This window comes from Geotrypetes seraphini, chromosome 1 (genome assembly GCF_902459505.1).
Source record: "Geotrypetes seraphini chromosome 1, aGeoSer1.1, whole genome shotgun sequence".
Taxonomy (NCBI): Eukaryota; Metazoa; Chordata; class Amphibia; order Gymnophiona; family Dermophiidae; genus Geotrypetes; species Geotrypetes seraphini.
Window position 1 is genome coordinate 125189101 of NC_047084.1, and position 15823 is coordinate 125204923.

At 44.5% G+C, this 15823-nt stretch overlaps 1 protein-coding gene across 4 annotated transcripts in view; it reads left to right on the forward strand.

The window, feature by feature from the left end:
• LOC117357382 (bifunctional heparan sulfate N-deacetylase/N-sulfotransferase 3-like) overlaps positions 1-15823 on the forward strand; it is a 278317-nt gene that overhangs the window by 11221 nt on the left and 251273 nt on the right. For 2 of the 4 annotated variants that reach the window (XM_033937894.1, XM_033937867.1), the window contains exon 1: positions 7424-7824. The gene's annotated coding sequence lies outside the window, so the exon portion shown is untranslated. Of the gene's footprint in view, positions 1-7423; positions 7825-8038; positions 8168-15823 lie in introns of those variants that run through there. The other 2 variants (XM_033937877.1, XM_033937886.1) reach the window with 2 other exon arrangements.

Below are 15823 nucleotides of genomic sequence, written 5' to 3' on the forward strand. Positions count from 1 at the left end.
AAGACGAACCTAAGTACTAACTAACCCTTACATCTGTTTTGCATGCAGGAATAATATTGCTTGAAAAAGTGTAGCAAGTTATGCTTCTATTTCTCCTTCACCAACCCAGACATCCCTCTGAGCACACCACCTTTCAAAGTGGCTAAAATAATGTATGATATGGAACATTAGCTGCATAGAGGGAGGGAAATGAACACAGGTAAAACTTTTTTACTCAGGGAAATGGCTTGGAGAATTGGACCTCTACATACCATTAATGCATGGAGAGAGAAGATAATGTGATATAAATAATACATACAGTAGTATAGGGACATCTGCAGAAAGCATTACTGTACAAGAAGGAATAATTGAAAGCAATGTGGGTTAGTACGTACCCACAGAAAGATAGGGGAAAGCAATCCATGCAATGCAGAACAACAGAAGACAGGATAAGGCAAAAGTGAAAACTGGAATAAGGGCAAGCAAAGGAAGGAAGAGTTTTAGCAATAGCACTGATGCATAAGAACATAAGAAATGCCTCCGCTGGGTCAGACCTGAGGTCCATCATGCCCAGCAGTCCGCTCACGCGTCGGCCCATCAGGTCCAGGACCTGTGCAGTAATCTTTTATCTATAACCCTCTATCCCCTTTTCCAGCAGGAAATTGTCCAATCCTTTCTTAAACCCCAGTACCGTTCGCTGCCCTATAACGTCCTCTGGAAGCGCATTCCAGGTGTCCACCACACGTTGGGTAAAGAAGAACTTCCTAGCATTCGTTTTGAATCTGTCCCCTTTCAACTTTTCCGAATGCCCTCTTGTTTTTTTATTTTCTGAAAGTTTGAAGAATCTGTCCCTCTCTACTCTCTCTATGCCCTTCATGATCTTGTAAGTCTCTATCATATCCCCTCTAAGTCTTCTCTTCTCCAGGGAAAAGAGACCCAGTTTCTCCAATCTCTCAGCATATGAAAGGCTTTCCATCCCCTTTATCAGTCGTGTCACTCTCCTCTGAACTCTCTCGAGTAACACCATATCCTTCTTAAGGTATGGTGACCAATACTGGACGCAGTACTCAAGATGCGGACGCACCATTGCCCGGTACAGCGGCAGGATAACTTCTTTCGTTCTTGTTGTAATACCCTTCTTGATTATCCCCAGCATTTTATTCGCTCTCTTGGCGGCCGCTGCGCACTGTGCCGTCGGCTTCATTGTCATGTCCACCATTACCCCCAAGTCCCTTTCTTGGGTACTCTCATTCAATAACATCCCTCCCATCGTATAGCCGTGCCTCGGGTTTCTGATTCCCACATGCAATACTTTACATTTCTCAACATTGAACTTCATCTGCCATCTCTCTGCCCATTCTCCCAATTTGTCCAAGTCCCTTTGCAATTTTTCACAGTCCTCCTTTGTCCGAGCTCCACTAAATAGTTTGGTGTCGTCCGCAAATTTTATTATCTCACTCTTTGTTCCTGTTTCTAGATCATTTATGAATATATTAAATAGCAGCGGCCCGAGCACTGAGCCCTGCGGAACACCACTCGTGACCTTCCTCCAGTCTGAGTAGTGTCCCTTCACCCCTACCCTCTGTTTCCTACCCGCTAACCAGTTTCTGATCCATCTATGCATGTCTCCGTCCACCCCATGGTTCTTCAGTTTCCGGAGTAGACGTTCATGAGGCACCTTGTCAAAGGCTTTCTGGAAATCTAGGTATATGATGTCTATGGGGTCTCCTTTGTCCATCTGTTTGTTAATTCCCTCGAAGAAGTGCAATAAGTTGGTCAGACACGATCTCCCCCTGCAGAAACCATGTTGGCTGGTTATCAGAAGTTCGTGTTTTTCAAAATGTTCATCAATTTTTTCTTTTATTAGTGCTTCCGCCATTTTCCCCGGAACAGAGGTCAGACTCACCGGTCTGTAGTTTCCCGGGTCTCCTCTTGATCCCTTTTTAAAGATTGGCGTAACGTTGGCTATCTTCCAATCCTCCGGAATCACACCTGTTTTCAGAGATAGGTTGAAAATTTGCTGTAGTAGTTCCGCTATTTCCTCTTTTAGTTCCTTCAGCACCCTTGGATGGATTCCATCCGGACCCGGGGATTTGTCAGTTTTTAGTTTTTCTATCTGTCTGCGCACATCATCAAGGCTCACTTCTATGGATGTTAACTTTTGATGCAAGTGGTAGTAAGCCTGTGCCAGGTCCAGTGAGAGAGAGAGAGAGAGAGAGAGAGAGAGAGAGAGAGAGAAAGAGAGAGAGAGAGAAAGAGAGAGAGAGAGAGAAAGAGAGAAAGAGAGAGAGAGAGAGAAAGAGAGAGAGAGAGAGAGAGTGAGTGAGAGAGAGAGTGAGAGAGAGAGAGAGAATTCAGCACCAAGGCCAGCAGCCAAGATGGGTGTGAAGAGACGGGACGGGAGGAAAGGGAAGAGAGAAGCTTAGTATAGTGTTCATCCAGTTTGAAAATAACATAAGCTTATATTTAGATACCGCAAAAGTTCTTTCATTCGATGCGGTTACAAAAATATAAGTACAACAGGGAGAAGAAAATTTAGCAACAAAATAGTAGAAGGTAATCGGCACATTGAGGGCTCCTTTCACTAAGTCGTGCTAGTGGGGTTAACGCGCGTGACTTTTCATCACGCGCTGGCCAAAAACTACTGCCTGCTCAAGAGGAGGTGGTAGCGGCAAGTTCGTCCCGCAGTTTAGCACGCGCATTTACATGCATTAAACCGCTAGCGTGGCTTAGTAAAAGGAGCCCTGAATGTCTCTAACTCTCCCAAGCTGGGATCATAATTTGAGCAAAAGTGCCTAGAATGTATGTGAAAGAAAGAGACATAAATAAAGATCCAAAAGCTTAAAGAAATAAAATTTGAAAAAGGGAGAGGTGTGGTAAAATAATTAATTAGCTTCTTAACATCTTACGCCAACAGCATTATCTCTATTGCTCTTAATAGCAACTAATTTAGGGGGTGCAGCTCGGAGACTTTCTTTTTCAAATGAGGTGCAAACCCAGACACATTTAGATGGTGCAAAGGCGAGAGCAGAAAATGTGAGATCACAAATACATCCTCGTTTCTTTGGAACAGATCAAGAAAATGTCTAAGTAAGTGGGGGAAGGTTGAGCTAGGACTAGACAAGGGGTGGAAACTCCAGACGTGTAAACTCAGCATCCAGGTCACTCCCACGGCACTGGTCACGGGAGCCAGAAATATAGGCGTCAGAAAAAAGAAATGTTTTGAATTTATCTGGGGAGTTTGGGGGCAACATATTCCATAGTTCAGGGCCATGTACTGAAAATAGAGAATGCAAGTACTTTCTTGAAAGGATTGGATCACACAATGATTCTGGTCTGAAGACTCAGGACAGGAAAGAGTCGAGTCTAAGACATATGGATGATGAAGATGAGTAGTTTATTTAGTTATTTTTTAAATTTATTTACTGTTTTTTTCCAAAACAGTTTACAAAAAGTTGCTACATAAAATTTAATAGAAATCAAAACAAGATAGGAACAAAAACGGACAGGTTCAATCTTTCCATAAGGTCAATTGCTCAAAGAAATGCATCGACACAGTTGTGTTTTTTTAACATTTTCCTCAGTGAGTTTCTGTCTCTACATTTTCGAATTTGGCCAACAAGGCTATTCCACAACTTAACTCCTGCACATGTGAAAGTCATGGCATTCGTTTCCACATATTTAGGGTTAGTCTTCGTTTTCAGCAATGCTGAACTTTCGGAGCGCAATGATCTTAATGGTTGATACTCAGACATCCAACCCTTAAAAAATTCAGGGATTATACCATATAAAAATTGGTGACAACATCATTGCTTTGTATTGAATTTTAAATACAACTGGCAGTCAATGCAGTTGTCGGAGATATGGAGTAATAGGCTCATATCTTGATGTTCCAGTTATCAATCTAGCCGTGGCATTCTGAACCACCTGCAGTGCCCTGTACATGGTCTTAGTTATTCCCAGGTACAGGACATTGCAGTAGTCCAGCCGTGACAAAATCATTGCCTGTACAACGGCACGAAAGTCAGATGGTGATAGCATTGGTTTCACATGGTACAATAAGTGAATCTGTGTAAAACATATTTGCACTGTTTTTACGACTTGCAACCCATTGTAAGTCCTAGATCCAGTTTTACTCCAAGGACTGTCATTGACTTCCTCACCAGTAGTACCTCATCCATCACTTTCAATGTTTTTGGCCAATTAACCAGGTCAGATTTCCCCACAAACGTTACCTCAGTCTTTTCTACATTCAATCTTAAACCCTGCCTTTCCATCATGTAATTACTCAGCAACTTTTCTAACCCATTTCCCCATATACATACTGGGAAGAAAAAGATGATATCATCCTCATATATGCGATATTCAACCTCTAAAGTTTGAAACAACTGACCAATTGTGGCCATGTAAATAATAATAACGCTGAAAGCGCCGAACCCTGGGGAACTCCACTCCTCACCTGAAGTAGTAGTAGAATCTTATAAGTGTTGCAATGACTAACTGGGAGTCAGTGAAAAGCCATAAGTAGCAGAGTAACATGGTCAAATTTAATGCCCAGCGATTTGTTTCATGGCAGTATTCTGTATGATCTGGAGCCATGACTATGATAATATGAGGAAAATGGTTAAAAAGAAGCTAAAAGGATCAGTTGCAAAGGTTAGGACTGCAAACCAGGTGTGGATGTTATTTTAAAATACCATCATAGAAGCCCACATATCAGCAAACATGGAAAGAAGAGGAAATGAGAGCCGGTGTGGTTAAAAGATGAAGTGAAAGAGGCTATTAGAGCCAAAAAAAACCCATCCTTTAAAGAATGGAAAAAAGATCCAAATAAAGAAAATAAGAAGAGACACAAGCACTGGCTAGTTAGATGCAAAGCATTGATAAAGACAGCGAAGAAAGAGTATGAAGAGAAACTTGCCAAAGAGGTAAAAACTCCTAACAATTTTTTTTTTGGTACATCAGAAGCAGAAAACATGTGAGGGAATCCATGGGACCGTTGGATGATCAAGGAAAGGGGCGCTCAGGGAGGATCAGGCCTTAGCGGAAAGACTGAATGAATTCTTTGCTTCAGTCTTTACGGAAGAAGATGTAAGAGATCTACCTAAACTGGAAATGGTTTTCAAGGGTGATGATGCGGAGGAACTGAAAGAAATCTCAGTCAATCTGGAAGATAACTAAGCCAAATCGACAAGTTAAAAAGTGATAAATCACCTGGAATGGATGGTATTAAAAGAACTCAAACATGAAATTGCTGACCTGCTGTTAGTGATCTGTAGCCTGTCACTAAAATAGTATATAGCAGTAGTTCCCAACCCTGTCCTGAAGTACCACCAGCCAGTCGGGTTTTCAGGATAGCCCTAATGAATATGTATGGGGCAGATTGCTTGCCTGAAATCTCCATTAGATGCAAATCTCTCTCATACATATTCATTAGGGATATTCCAAAAACCTGACTGGCTGATGGTCCTCCAGGACAGGGTTGGGAACCACTGGTCTATAGTACCTGAAGATTGGAGGGTGGCCAATGATACGCTGATTTTTAAAAAGGGTTCCAGGGAGATCTGGGAAATTATAAACCGGTAAGCTTGACTTAAGTGCCGGGCAAAATGCTGGAAACAATTATAAAAAATAAAATTGTGGAACACGTAGACCACAGGTGTCAAAGTCGGTCCTCGAGGGCCAGAATCCAGTCGGGTTTTCAGGATTTCCCCAATGAATCTGCATAAGATCTATTTGCATGCACTGCTTTCAATGCATATTCATTGGGGAAATCCAGAAAACCCGACTGGATTCCGGCCCTCGAGGAGGGACTTTGACACCCCTGACGTAGACAAACATGATTTAATGAGAAGGAGTCAACATGGGTTCAGCTGAGGGAGATCTTGCCTCACAAATTTTCTTGACTTCTTTGAAGGTGTGAATAAACATGTGGATAAAGGTGAGCTGGTTCATATAGTGTATCTAGATTTTCAGAAGGCTTATGACAAAGTTCCTCATGAGAGGCTCCTGAGAAAATTAAAAAGTCATGGGATAGGTGGCAAAGTTTAGCTGTGGATTAGGAACTGGTTATCAGATAGAAAACAGAGGGTAGGATTAAATGGTCATTTTTCTCAATGGAGGAGAGTAAACAGTGGAGTGCCACAGGGGTCTGTACGGGGACCGGTGCTATTTAACTTATTTATAAATGATCTGGAAATTTACTATCAGTCTCCTCTCCTTAAAGTTAATACCAGACAACAGAGTATTTTCTCAGTTATAGCACCTCAAACATGGAATTCTCTTCCTACTTATTTAAGAGAGGAATCTCTTCTCGATAGGTTCAAGAGTAACCGAAAATGTTTCCTATTCAAAGATGCCTTCAATCTCCGACTCTTTGAACCAGGATGAGCTCATCATTCATTTGATCTCTAAATTATAACTTTTTTTCCCCCTTATGTTTTTTCCTTTATTTCTTTTCTTTCCTATTTCGTACCTTTCTTCCCCATTGGTGCTGTCAGTCTTTTTATGTTGTCTATATTTTATGTTGTACTTCCCCAATTGTTTTTAAACTTTTTATTTTGAATATCGCTTAGAAGCAAGATTAAGAAATTTAATCACATTTTTAATAAAACTTGAAACTTGCAGATGACACAAAACTGTTCAAAGTTGTTAAAACGCATGTGGATTGAGAAAAATTGCAGGCAGACCTTAGGAACTTGGAAGACTGGGCGTCCAAGTGGCAGATGAAATATAATGTGGACAAATGCAAACTGATGCACATTGGGAAGAATAGTTAAGCTCTGGAACGCATTTCTAGAGGTTGTAGTAAGAGCAGATAGCGTAGCTGGTTTTATGAAGGGTTTGGACAATTTCCTGGAGGAAAAGTCCATAGTCTATTATTGAGAAAAACATGGGGGAAGCCACTGCTTGCCCTAGTTTGGTAGCATGGAATGTTGCTGCTCCTTGGGTTTTGACCAGATGACCTGGATTGGCCACCGTGAGAACGAGCTACTGGACTTGATGGACCATTGGTCTGACCCAGTAAGGCTATTCTTATGTTCTCTCCTGTGATTAGCGAAGAAACTGCAGAGCTCGCTCTCTCTTGGGATTAGTGAAGAGAGTATAGAGCTCTCTTCTAGGATTAGTAAAAGAGTTCAGAGCTCTCTCTGCTGGGATTAGTGAAGAGACTGTAGAGCTTTCTATTCTGGGATTAGTGAAGGGGAGTGCAGAGGTCTGTCTCTTGGGATTAATGAATTGGAGAGCAGGGTGCTCTCTCCTGGGATTAGTGAAGAGAGTACATAGCTCTCTCTCCTGGGATTAGTGAAGAGAGTACATAGCTCTCTCTCCTGGGATTATTAAAGAGAGTACAAAGGTCTCTTTCCTGGGATTAGTGAAGAGACTGCAGAGCTCTCTCTCCTGGGATTAGTGTAATGGAGAGCAGAGCTCTGCCTCTGATGTGGGATTCTTTGATGCGCTCTATGCCTGCTTCTTTCCTAGGAGAGCTGAAAGTGCTGGAATTTGCACACTGCAGTGGGTTTCGAGAGTGAATGCGGTGTCCCTTTGCTTTCTGGTTGCTGAGTGCAGCTGGATTTGGGATTAGAAATAAGGAAGGAAGCATCACACTGACGTGGGAATGCTTTGTTTTCATTCGGCTGCTGTGAGCGGAGCAAGCCGCTCATAATACAGTTTGCTCTGAGCTGCTAACAGCACTTTTTCTGCTTCTCTAGGAATCCTGCTGCTTAATCAAGGTTTTCAACCTGACTGCTTGGGGATTGTGATGGATTTTGCAAGAGGGAATTTGCATTTTCAGATGGCTACAAGCAAGAAATGGAAGAAGGTTTCCCAAAGACCAAATATGAACAGGTACTGTACTGTGAAGAGGGGGCAGGGAGAGGGTAGATAGCATCCCGTATCCTTAAGTTCTCTGGCAGGGGTTGGTACACGGCAGGGTATTCTTAAATATTCAAGCCATGAATGAAATGGGGGAGGAAGGGGGTGGGATGATACTCTATAACCTCCGGTATTGTACCAGTAAAAGAACAGGAGGATGGAGGTGGTAAGATCCTCGGGCAGAGTCGCAGGGGAAGGGAGTAAGACAGCATCTTCTATCTTCAGGTCCTTTAGCTGCAAAGGAACTGGTGAAGGGAGAGAGGAGACAGGAAAATATCCTCTGGCTTCAAGTCAAACTGAAACAGTGAAGGAGGAGGTAGGAAAACACCTTGTATACAGGAGGGAAAGGTGAGGGTAATACCCTGTCTACCTGGCATTAAAGAACGGGAAGATAACATTCTGTATCCTCAAGTACCCTAGATTGAAAAGAATAGGGGGCGGGATAGGATAACCCTTGTGCTTTAAAGGAACTGGGGGAGGGAGATGTAGAATAATATCCTGTATTCTCAAGTACTTTAGCAAGAGTGAGTAGTAGGATAACACCCTCTATCCTCAAGTTCACTAGCTTTAAAAGAAAAGTGGGTGGGATGGTTGGAGAACTCTCTGTGTTCTCGGCTACTCTAGCAATAAAGACTAGAGCATGGGGTAACACCTTTCATCCTCAAGTCCTGTAGTAGGAAGGAATGGGGGAGGGTGGAAACATTTTTTATCCTCAGGTACTCCCACAGTAAGGAATGAGGGGGGGTGGAAGAGTGGATAACACTATGTATTCTCATGTAATCTAGCAGTAAATAACAGGAGGTAAGGAGGGAGGTTAAAAGTGAATCGGGTTTTTTAATCTTTCAGAAATTACAAAGACCAAATAGGAGGAAGTATTTTTTCACTCAAAGAATAGTTCAGCTCTGGAATGCGTTGCCAGAGGATGTGGTTAGAGCAGTTAGCGCTCATGGGTTTAAAATTTCATGGGGGGAAGCCAATGCTTGCCCTAGATCATAGCATGGAATGCTGCTTCTACTTGGGTTTCTCCAAAGGTGCTTGTGATCTGGATTGGCCACTGTGAGGACGGGATACTGGACCAGAGGGACCATTGGTCTGACCCAGTATGACTATTCTTATGTTCTCATAACGGCCATGGCTTGGCGGGCACAGATTGGTCTGCTTTTTATGTGGCCTTATTTGTCCCCTAAACCTGGCCACTTAACACAGATGACGGCAGAAGGTCCAACAATATAAACTCATAAGGTATGATGTGATTCTTCGTATACATTATTGATCTTGATGTGTCCTTGCCATTTTCAGGGCTCAAAAATAAGTTCCAAATATCAAGACTTAAGTGGTCACACCCCTGGAACGACCCCAACATAGCAAGCTTAATTTTAATTGTCAACAGTGATAACCAGTTCAATGCCACTGACAATGCCTGGTTAGCCACTGAGATGCAAGTTAACCAGTTAGCAGTCTTTCCCGGCCAGTTGACTCGCACTGAGAATCACCCAGTAAGTGTTCACTCTCTTCCCTCGACGACCATCCACGGCTCAAGTTTTCATGCTATCCGTAATGGAATTGTATGAGAGATATCTGCATATAGTGGAGGACATATGCAAATCTTCCTTATGCATATGCATTATCTTTCAAGGCCAGATTCAGCTATGCCACCCTACTTCCCTAGCGGTGGCTCAAACCCTCCCTGTTGTTCTGTGTTTCCTCATCCCCTCCCTCCACCCCCAGGTTGGTCTTCATCTACCCCTCTCTCTCTTATTCTCTCTCCCTACCTCCCCCTTCCCCCTTAGTGGCCAGCATTGCTGATTCCTCTGACCCCTTCCCCACCAGTGATTTGTATCTCCTCTTCTCTACTGCATCTTATGTCCAGCACCTTTTCCACCTCCTCCCCTCTTCCCCCCTTTTCAGGGCCATTTACCTTTACAGCCCCCTATCTGCAGTGTAGATCCTGTAAAGACAGGCCTATACTGCAGTGATGCAATGTCCAACCCTTCAGAAAGGATGGGGGTTGGGATAGGACAAGGCAGTGCTTTAGTGTGGGTCCACACAGCGCCAGCCCAGGGGCAGGTAAGGGCAGTAGCGACAGGTGCGCTATGGAAAGAAAAGATGGTGAAAGCTGCACTGCTACCCCCAAGTTAGACCAGCCACCTAAGTGGACTGTCCCTGTTGGCTGACCTCGAGGACGGAGTGAATAGCAAGGCATTCAACTGAGAGCCTACCAACTCTGTTCCTGCCATTCAGTCCCCCATACATCCTGTCTATTGCAAATGCAAAAGGACCACCCACTCATTCCCAAGGGCTACTTTTCTATCATACCTGACTGCCGTAGACTAATTAGAACCTCCATGAGTGTCCCGCAGCCCTTCAGCTTTTACCCAAGGAGAGCAAACTCTCTCTATGTGCGTACTGTGACTGCACTGAAATAATACTGCAGCTGTCAAACCTCTTCCCAGTACCTGTGGGGCTGTTTCTGCTCTCTCCCAGCTCCGTAGCGTGCCCTGCCCTGCCCTGACAACATTTTCATGGGCTGATCCTTTCAGGTGTTTCGGCCCAGCCATGTTACGTCCTCACTGGGATATATTGCCACAGAAAGGTTCATCTCAGCTGAGAAACTGCCTTAACCAGGCTTCTTAGAATTGGTTCTGGAAAGGTGTGTGATGTAGAGAAAGGGTTTTCTTGCCTCTGGAAATCTCCATCAAATGGCTCTTTCTGCCATGTGATTGGAAAATTGATAAATCTTAAAAACATGAGCTATTTAAGGGTTTGCTTTTGCAATTAAATCACAGTATATGCTTATGTAGTCCAGAGAGAAGCAGGAAGTTGCCACCTGCAAAGCCAGCATCAGAAATTTCAGAATTTAATATTTTAGGAAAGGCAGTTTCAAAAAGCCATGAACATGGGTGAAAACTAGGTCTGAGGGGGGGGAGGATATCCCACCTACCTAACCCCACAGGGCATGCGTAGCGTCCAGCGCTGATTATTCGGGAAGTGCCCGACTCTGGACGGTAACCGGGCACCAGCCAATAGTCAGTCTGGTGCCCAGTTTCAAGTTTTTATTAGTATTTGATGAATCGCTTATTCGGGTTGCTAAGCGATTTACAATTACATAAAATAATGTTATATGCTTTAAACAAGGTGGCTTCAGACTTACAAATCAAAGAAACAAGAGGGATAGAGGGGCAAAGTTACGTGTTTGTGGTTTAAGAAAAAAAGGTTAAAGCTAGGAAGAAACAATAGGATGGGTAGAAGACTGAGCCAAAAATCTTCGTCTAACAGCTGTCCTCATGCTAGGAAATTACTTCTCTGGCTGCGCCACTCTGCCCTGACCGAGCCAGTTTGGGGACAGCTGATTTTGCAGAACCATCCAGTCAGCTGCCACTGAATAGCATCAGTGGGGGTTAAAAATTATTCACCAGGTAAAAGCATTTTATTTATTTAATGTTCTCCCAGGAGAGCTCAGAACGGCTTACATGGGATTATTTAGGTACTCAAGCATATCTGATATACCTGGGGCAATGGGGGGCTTAAGTGACTTGCCCAGGTCCACAAAGAGCAGCAGGGATTTGAACCCACAACCACAGGGTGCTGAGGCTGTCGCTTTAACCACTGTGCCACACTCTCTCCTCTTTATGCCTGTGGATGGACAGTGGCGAGGGAAGCAGTTGCATGCTACCTTTTACCTTTTCAGAACCAACATCTGTACGGTTTGCAGAGTCAGAATGCACCTGCCCTCCCTGAGAGTAATTTTCAAAGACAGGTCCACAGCTCAATTTGTCCACACAAAGGACGGCTTTAAACCGAACTGCAGGTCGGTTCCCAGATCAAGCCCCAAGGTGGGTCTGTACGCCTCCAGTCGATGTTTCTCATCCCCAAAGGAAAGGGGGATATCCAGTGATCAGATTTAGGGTTCATGATTGTTGCATTCTAAAAGAGACCATTGTGAAAGGCTTCAGCTTTGGAAAAACACTGTCCACCATGGAGGGGAGACCTGGTGCCAGTATACATCTCTCGGTCTTGTGCTTTGGACTTTGCTATTAGTCACATCTAGATACTAGGAGCTGTTTTGTAAATCGCATACATAAAACAGAAGGAAGACTGCAAAAGGTAGCTATAAAGTTTATAATTTATCTTTATTTTTTGAAATGTTTTTACCATTAGTCCTGTAGTGCTTATTTATGAGGGACCATAAAATCTTCCACCAAATGTGCAGCGGCAGCCAACAAAGCAAACAAGATGCTAGGAATTATTTTAAAAAGTGATGGTTAACAAGACTAAGAATGTTATAATGTCCATGATGCAACCTCATCTGGAGTATTGTGTTCAATTCTGGTCTCCTTATCTCAAGAAAGATATAGTGGCGCTAGAAAAGGTTCAAAGAAGAGCAACCAAGATGGTAAAGGGGATGGAACGCCTCTCGTATGAGGAAAGACTAAAAAGGTTAGGGTTCTTCAGCTTGGAAAAAAGACGGCTGAGGGGAGATAGGATTGAAGTCTACAAAATCCTGAGTGGAGTAGAACGGGTACAAGTGGATCGATTTTTCGGTCCGTCAAAAATTAGAAAGACTAGGCGACACTCGATGAAGTTATAGAGAAATACTTTTAAAACCAATAGGAGGAAATATTTTTTCACTCAAGAGAATAGTTAAGCTCTGGAACGCATTGCCAGAGGTTGTGCTAAAAGCGGATAGTGTAACTCGTTTTAAGAAAGGTTTGGACAAATTCCTGGAGGAAAAGTCCATAGTCTGTTATTAAGACATGGGAGAAGCCACTGCTTGCCCTGGATCGGTAGCATGGAATATTGCTATTCCTTGGGTACTAGTGACCTGGATTGGCCACCGTGAGAACGGGCTACTGGACTTGATGGACCATTGGTCTGACCCGGTAAGGCTATTCTTATGTTCTGAATCTGAGATAGTGGTCACAAGATCATCGTGGAAGTGGAAGTTGGTTCCAGCATTTTGCTAATTGATGTTAGATGAATAAGGTAATTTGCCTGATTGACTTTATACTGTTGCACACTGAGGCCCTGATTCTGTATAGGACGCCCGGGAGAGGCCTACACTAAACCCCGATTCTGTAACCGGCGTCCATGTTACAGACGCTGGTTAGAGAATCGGGTTAGATTAGACACGGCCCGCTACACTTTTCGCAGCAAGGGATCTCTCTGCCGCTATAAGTATAGTGGGCCGCGGACCCCTGTCAAGTTTAAGGCTTGATTGGCCCAGGCGCCTAGAGCCTGGGCCAATCAGGCCTTAGATTAAGTGGGGATGGGCGGACCCGCTATGCCTAAGGCCTGATTGGTCCAGGCTTCTAGAGCCTGGGCCAATCAGGCCTTAGGCTTCGGCGAGATGGGCCGGGAAGGGGCGGGCCCGCCTCATTTCGACGAGGCGGGCTGCCGGCTGGACGGGCAAGACCCGTCTGGCCAAAAGAAAAGGTTAGTTTGGTGGGGGGGAGGTTTGGGGGCTGTTAGCGCGGGGGGGGGAGGGTGTGTCTTCGAGCAGGAGGGATTGAGCACCCTCCTGCCAGCGATCGATATTGTCAGGGGGGCGTCTTCTGGCAGGAGGGTTTGGACACCCTCCTGCCAGCGATCGGTAGTGTCGGGGGGGGCATCTTCTGGTAGGAGGGTTTGGGCACCCTCCTGCCAGCGATCGATATTGTCAGGGGGGCGTCTTCTGGCAGGAGGGTTTGGACACCCTCCTGCCAGCGATCGGTAGTGTCGGGGGGGCATCTTCTGGTAGGAGGGTTTGGGCACCCTCCTGCCAGCAATCGGACAGGCGGCCGCGGCCCGCTATTCTTATAGCGGCAGAGAGATCCCTTGCCGCAATAAGTATAGCGGCCGCATCTACTTACAATGTAGACCAGCATTTTGTTGGCCTACATTGTAAGTGTCTCTTCCTCTACTAGGGAGATGCGTAGGGACGCCTAGGTTCGCCTAAGGCCCTTAGGCGAGCTTAGGCGTCTTGCGGGTCTCCCTAGGCTCCTGGAGGCGCCTTCAATATAGGCGGCCTGCCTGGGGAGCATTTTTTTAAAAAACGTGCATCCCGATTGGCTGATTAGACAGCTGTAGGACGCCTACAGCTGCCTAAAATCGGGACGCACTTTGGAGAATCAGGGCCTGAGAATTTTAAGTAGTCTAGTCAAGATAATAATAATAATAACAGCTTATATACCGCAATATCATGAAGTTCTATGCGGTTTACAAAGATTAAGCAAAGGTACAAATTGATTGACTTTAAGAGGGGAGGAAGAAAGAGGGTTAATAGGACAGGAAATCCATTTTTGAGGAGAGAGTGATCAATAGAACAAGTTAATCGCTATAGAGGGGAGAGAGAAGAGAAGACCAGTTGTCTAGATACTTTAGGAACAGGTGTGTTTTCAGATGTTTCCTAAATTCCTCATAAGTAGTGGGCGAAAGCAATTGTTCTAGGTCTTTACCCCATGATGCTGCTTGGGGCGAGAGAAGAGGTTCATGGTGTTTTTTCAGTTTGCAACCTCTCACTGGGGGGATTAGGATTAGGATTAGGGATTGAACTAAGATTCAGAAAGCCTCTCTTTCGAAGTATTTTCTGATGTATCTTGGGCTTCTCATTACAAGGAAAAATTGTTTTCTTATTGATTGTACCTGGCTCTTCATGGATGTTGGTTATCAATTTCTGCTCCTAAGATTTGGGATTGTAGGTCTAGTGGAACGTATGTGTTGTTTACTGTAACGCTTGGAGTGTAGCATGGGTCAGTTGAGGGTCCTAGCCAAAGGAATTTGGTTTTGCTCTTATTTAGTTTGAGGCGGTGGGTTGAGATCCAGTTTTTGATAGTGGTGAGGCTGTTGACTAATGCAGCCATTACAGGTAGCATAATCGTTAGGTGAAATATTTTATTTGTGCAAGTTCTAGGTTGGCTCCCAAGAATTGCATGAGAAGGTTGAACAGTGATGATGAAAGTTCACCATCCTTAAGTACAGCATCGTGCCGAGTGCTTGGAACCAGGCGAGGACTGGGCTGCCAAATCTGAAATCTCTGGATATCTCAGATATTTGATCGAATGCGTTGAATTGGGTTATGATTGCGCTGTGATCTTTGCTTAGCAGTTCTTTACCATATGTTACTAGTGCTGCGACCACCGTCTCAGTGCTGTGATTTTTCCTGAATCCTGATTGTGAAGGGTGGAGGATATTGAAGCCTTGTAAGTGACATTTCCTTCAATCATTTTGATAAATAGGGGATGAAAGCTACTGGCTGATAATTGGTTACATCAGAGGGGCTAAGTTTTGGGTTTTTAGGAAAGAGTGTTAGGACAATTCCTCCATCTGATTTTGGGAAAAGGCCAGGTTTTAGGTGATATTTTTCCTATGGTTGTCGGGGTGGCTGCTTTGATCAGGTAAGGTGGGCAGGTGTCGAGGCTGCCGTATGCTTTGGAGTATTTTAGGAGAAGCCGTTTTGTCTCTTTGAATTCAATCTCTTCAAAATCATTCCAAGATCTGTGATTTTGTTGTGGAGGGTAGCTGGACTCGTGTGGATTGAATCTTTGTTTTAAAATTCTTAGCTAGTTCTGAGGCTTTGCATCCAGGAAGGGGCCTAAGGCTCTGATTGACTCAGACACCTAAGACCCCACCCCGGCACATCCCAGGATGCACTGGGGAGGGGAAAGCCCACCATTTTGAAGAGGCAGGCCTGCTGGCCAGAGGGAGTAAGCATCCCTTTGACTGGCCTTCGTAAACAAGGTAAGGGGGCAGGGAGTCGGCAGGGCCATGACAGTGGTGATGGGAGGGAGTGGGCACCCTCCTGCTGCCAGGGGGATGGGGGATTTGCTTAACGGTAGCGGTGGGCATCCCTCCTGCTGATCTTTGATTTGGGGCCTTTTTTTATTTCTGGGTTTATTCTGGGCATGTGCCAATCGCTATCGCCAGCAATTAGCACATGCAAATGATCGACCCTTTGCAAACCTGATTTGCATACATGGCTTTTTAAGAATGACTT